General features: G+C 30.9%; 1 protein-coding gene across 1 annotated transcript in view; it reads left to right on the forward strand.

Annotated features, from left to right (window-relative positions):
• Positions 1-420: 420 nt before the first annotated feature.
• The window catches only part of LOC106473928 (dual specificity mitogen-activated protein kinase kinase 1-like), a gene marked incomplete at its 3' end in the record, with an annotated part of 44,123 nt that continues 38,388 nt past the window's right edge, over positions 421-6,155 (forward strand). Inside the window, exon 1 of the mRNA XM_022402325.1 lies at positions 421-570. The remainder of the gene's footprint in view (positions 571-6,155) is intronic.

The following is a 6,155-nucleotide window of genomic DNA, read 5'->3' on the forward strand; positions in this document are numbered from 1 at the left end:
CTATTAGATGTGGTAGTATTGAAGACCATAATATTACTGAATGGTAATTTCATTAAAGAAAAATGAGTAAAATGTTGTCATAACCATTTAACTTAATTTTACGTATTTTATAACACAGAACCAAAACCACAATTGAAATTTGCATTTGAAAAAAGATAATGTTACTCGTAGAAAACGACACCTTGTGGTGGTTCTTCATCCGTTAATGAGTAAACATTTACCTCTATTATAAACTCTTTGGTTTGGGTTTGCTTCTTCGGAGTAGAGGTGCGTATTTATTTTATTTTTTTATTAATATGGCATATTTTAGTAGTGATTGGTTATTATTTGCATTGTTACTGTTACTAGTTTTTACACTTAGATAATAGTATTTCAACTACTGAATCGTACATGCTAGAAAGTAGAATTGCTACCTGTCTCCAATGAATATTTTTACGTGATGCTTTTAATAGTAATAGTGATACGGAAAGTGATTGCTGCTACTTAAGTTAAAGAGTATTATAATTTATAGTACGTCGTTAGGCCTAAAGCTTTCATGGGAAGTGAAAACTGAAATGATAATAGGCTCTTGTAGGTGTAACTTATACTAGGTAGTACTACTACTAGTAATAAAAGTGAAAGTTATAGTTTGGGGCTTGAGGATGAGCCTTGAGGTTGAAAATTTGATATAAATTATAATGTGATAATCTTTAACTTTATATGGCAAAGTATTGGTCTAAAAACTGCAAGTTCATATATTCTAGTCGGAGGAAGTTTCATTATGCCCTAAGTTTGTTATATTACTTACAATACTAGAACTAGAACATAGTTTTGTAAACTCAGCTACAGTTTTTTAAATTAGCATAACATATGTTTATTCAAAGCAGTTCTTGCATACCTGCCATTAGGAAATGTAAAACTTTAAGCCCATCCTTCACTTTTCAGGAAATCAAAGATTTTTTGCCTATACTCCTATAAAATGCTGGCTCTAATATTGCCATTGACAAGTTATTACATGAATCAATCATCCTGTTACAAGTGTTAGAAAAATAAAACTCGTACATAGACCCAACTCTGCCTTTTAAGGTTTTCTCCACTCATCCTCTTATCGTCAGAATATAACAAAGAAATCAGAGGTGTTAGTCTTATTGATCCCTAGGTAATCTTGTAAGTTTCAACCTTGTAAAATAACCCTTCCATCCCAGGAATCATCCTAGTACCTCCCTCTAAACATTTCCTGATAAGTCAGTATTTTTACATAAATAAGGAGACCAAGACTGTGTGCAGTATTTCAGTTGTGACATAACTAATGAATTGTATGGGAGTAATTACATATTTTGATTAGTAAACAATACATCTATAAATATCTTCTAAATTTCCATTAGCTTTTCTACAAAAACAGAGCATTGCTTTGATGGCTTGAATGACTTTTCCACCATTATACCAAGATCCTTTTTTTAACTCAAAGTATTAAATGTGTTACCTAAATTACGACAACTAAAATGCATTCTTCCAATTAGAAAAAGTAAAGGCCAATTGTCAAACTTACCAATTGATCCAAATCCCAAGTCATTCATTAGTACCTCAATACAACTAGAAATACCCAAAGTTTAATGTCAAATACAAGAGCGTAAAGCCCAGCAGTGACCTTTTAAGTACTCCAATGACTAGTGTACAATTTGACTGCACTGCTTTCTTCCACACAACCATCCTACAATCCAATTAACTAGTCTTTTCCAAACACCTTCCAGTGTAATTTTCTTGGCTAATATTTTGTGTGGTATCTCATCAAAAGTTTTAGAAAATCTAATCACACAAAGTCAACACACTTTACTTTATCCAGGTAACGAGTAATGTCCTGAAAAGAAATTAGCAAAATAGTAAAGCAAAATTAAGTTAAATCTTTTTTTTCAATCTCTATTGATGTAATTTTCTTAGCTATTTTTTTATGTGACACCTTATTGCCTTTTGGTGAATACATGTTGGTTTTCATTTATGATATCATAATTCAACTAGAGGGGCATTTAGTCGACCACATACCTCCATCATGCAGTGTTGATCATATTCAGCTATCAAAAAATATGAAAATGTGTCTGTATGCCTGTCATTATCAATGGACACAGACCATTTTTGGCAGGATGTTTTTGACTGAGTTATAGACCAAAAATAGTGTGAAAAATTGGTCCCCATGTTAACAGATAGGGATTTTTTTTTATTTTCTTGACTTTTGTTCTTGATCAAAAACTAATAACTTATAAGTTCGGTCATAGTCCAAATTTATACCAACTTTTGTCGAAATCCATTCAGCTGTTTTTTAGAAATCTTGCTGAGAAACACATACATGGGTGAAAACATAACCTCCATCCATCTTTGGTGGTGGAAGTAATAAATGATTTTGTAAAGCTTTTATCAGACTAGACTTTTTCCAACTACAAAAGGAAGATTAATTGACCTATAGTTTCCAAGTTAGATATTATTACCTGCCCTTTGAAAATTTGAGTTTTCTTATCTATTATTAAGCTGTTTCTTAACTCCAGCACTGCACTATCCAAACGTTTTTTATTTATTACTGTTACCATAACAAGTTATTTGTTTATCCAGAATGAATTTCATGTGGGTAATGTATTTTAACAAAGTATAATAATAAATTAAGAAATATTATCTTTACCTAAACATAATTATAAAATGTACTTTATAAAAAAAAGGGAAGACTGAAAAGGTGGATCAACTCTGTAAATCTATAGAATTGAACAATACAATAAGTTATGTTCACACTAGAAAACGAATTTACATTGTCAGCGAAGCTTTATTTTTTATATAGTTTTTATTTCCCATTTGACCAACTCTTGATCTTCTATGATCCTCCAAATCTGCTATTATTGCATGCAATTTAAACTTCTTAAATTTATAATACTTTTATTTAATTCTATTCTTTATATACTGTGTGAGCCAACATTATTTTCTACTTGTAGCTTACCTTTTTTTTTTTTTATAAGGAACATTCCTATCTTAAATATTTAGAAATTTATTTTAAAAATTTTTCTGCATTTGATCAGGAGATAATTTTGGTCTATACCCCTTTTATATTTATTTTTTGAAATTTGGAACTAAAATCTCATTATTCATTGTCTCCATATGCAGCAAAATATCAAATCTAATTGAGCAATCATTAAATTTCTGTAGTGCATATTGGTGTATAGATGACAAGTTAATTCTAGAAATTAATGACCTTATAATGCCAAATTATTGTTTTTCTTTAATTGGACACTCATCATTTCATTTTATAGCATCTTCAGGAGTGTTCCACTAAAATACAAGCCCTAACTGACAGTACAAAGCTTCAAATGATTTAAATAATGTATTCTAATCGAATCTATAGTGTGTATTTCTACAGCATGCATCGAGAGATTAAGTAGTAAGGCTTCACAAGACCTACTATCATGAATCAAAAATGTACCTTACTTAGTGACTTTACACAGGATGTCGTATCTCTCTACCCATCTATACAGACAAAGGATGATGTCAATGTGTGAATTCATGTCAAATCAAAAACAATTTGGAGATGTACAGACTGACAATAGATACTGTCAGCAAAATCTTAAATTTCATCCTTCATAATGGATATTTTCATTTTGACAACAAACTATATCTCCAACTAAGTGGTGTATCAGTAGGTAATAGTCTCTGTTATTTATGCTGTGATATTTATGCACTTCTTTGAAACAACTGCATTTGACAACTGGCATCAAGGTGCCAACACTGGCCCTGATCTTTGCCTTAAATACATCAGTGACGTGTTGGGACTATGGAATCATGGTCTTCCTTTAATAAAATGTTTAGACTTTCTAAATTTCAATATTCAATTCATCATGAATCACCTGAATGATAAGAGGATCATAGATTTTCTTGACATTACTTTAAGGATCAACAATAACAATATTATATAATCTACCTTGTTTCACAAACCAATTAGAAAACCTCTTATCTTTAACTTCAACTCCCATCATCCTAAAGCTTCCAAGAAAGGCACAATTATTGGAGAATTAAAGAGAATCGATCACAACGATAGTGATAAACAAAACATGCTCTGAATTAAAATCACTTCTTCTGACCAATGAATAACCAAATTTTACATTGAACAAATTTTCAAGTACTATGACGTGCAAAAATTAGCATCTCGCTTCCAGCATGAGAAAACACAGATAAACAAGGAAGGAAAAAAAACAATTTTCCAAAGATAACACAATAAAGGTTATTCTTATAACACCTCTAATTGATGATACTATCTCCAAGAAAGTAAAAAGTATAATCAGGAAATCTGAACTGCCAATTAAAGCTATAGAATGGCCAGGTTCAACCCTAAAAAGCCAAATTTCAAAATGTCATTATACTATCCTACAATGTAATAAAGCAATGTAATGTGTTTGCAATTGAAAGATGGGTGTCTTGTCTCCAATGTTGTTTAACAGCTTATATGTAACATCTGCCCTCATACGTACATAGGGGAAACCAGAAGAGCCTTACACATATTGACAACATGAAAGAAGCACAGTTGCAGATCATTTTTAACCAATCATGGACAAGTAACACCTGACTTGAAACCACCAATCTCCATACAAATCCTTGCCAAGTACACTGACAGAAAATTCAAAGAAGCTCTTTTCATTGAACAACTACGACAATGGATAAATAGGGACAAAGGATGGTGCCTATAATTTTAATTATTATATTTTTTCAACCTATATTTTATTTCAATCTGTAATTTGGATGGAACTTTTGTTTACTGTGGGTAACAGTTTATTATTTCGACAATAAGCTTTACTACTTAATATGTCAAACACATGCTACAGATTCAATTAGAATTTATTATTTAAACCATTTGAAACTTTGTACTACCTTGGTTTGTGTTTTAGTGGAATGCTCCTGAAGAAGCTGTAAAGCAAAACGTTGAGTGTCCAGTTAAAGAAAAACAACAATTTGGTTGTTTATTTCTAGTACTAATTGAGCAATGATCACTTGCACCCAGATGTTCCATAATCTCCACCCTATCACCATAGTAGTATGAAATGCACTCTGTTTTAACCATATCAACTTTAACAAATGTCTGTTAAAAACCTTGTCAATTTTCTCAGAAAATTCATATCAATACAAGAAATGAAAAACTTTGTAAAACAGTTGAAATGCCAAAACTGTTATTTGTTAAAAACACTGAATGTATCTCAGAGATTCAGTGGAAAAGATGAAATAAAAGTTACTTAACAAATGAATTGTACATTAAAAAACAGTAATATTCTCAGATGGAATATCTTCAAAACTCAAAATATACTTATAATTTTAAAATATTCAAAGAAAATGATATAACATTCAAAAGTATTTTGAAAGTTATATTAATTTTATAAGAGAATGTAAATAAAGAGTTCTTTCTATACATTTTGTAAAGCTTTTGAGACAGTTCTGGAGGTCTAGAGGCTGTCAGAGCCTTCCAGTTAAACCCCAGTGAGGAGCCTTCTGCTCAAAGTCGAAGGGACAAAGGTCTTGGGTTTTTAACATTTTGTACGAGTTAAAAGAGAAATTTTAAGAAGTTAGAAATACAGCAACTGTGTAATCAACTCATACAAATACTCTTATCTTGGCTAGTACAATTGAAAAATAAAGATAATAAAAAAACTATAATCGATTATGAGATATCAAAAGTATAGTTTTTGAAAACAGCTATATGAAGTGCAATATAATTATATTTTGTAAATAAAGAAGGACTAGGGTAGATTACATATTTTTTAAAAATTAGTATAATATATTATAATCGTTAATAGTTGTGGTGATCAGGGAGGTCTACAGTGCATAAACTACAGGATCATATGTGTGTGTGTGCATATACATGTGTATGTGTGAGTATACTGTTACGTTTCTGGTCGTTAGTTAATTTTCCGTAAAAATTCTTTCCAAAGAAACTTTAGCGATACAAGCCCTTTATTAAATAAAACTGGTTTATTCTTTTTGAATACAATTTTGCAATACACTTAATTCCCACAATCGCACTATAACAAACGCTATAGTTCACAACTAACGTCTCACGGACTCAACTGTCCGTATCTATCTTTGTCTGCAGTTCAATTACACATTACATTACATTGTTGCCGTCACTTCTTACCGGTCTTATATATACAAGAATACAG

The sequence above is a fragment of the Limulus polyphemus genome, unplaced genomic scaffold (assembly GCF_000517525.1).
Source record: "Limulus polyphemus unplaced genomic scaffold, Limulus_polyphemus-2.1.2 Scaffold6642, whole genome shotgun sequence".
NCBI classification, from domain to species: domain Eukaryota; kingdom Metazoa; phylum Arthropoda; class Merostomata; order Xiphosura; family Limulidae; genus Limulus; species Limulus polyphemus.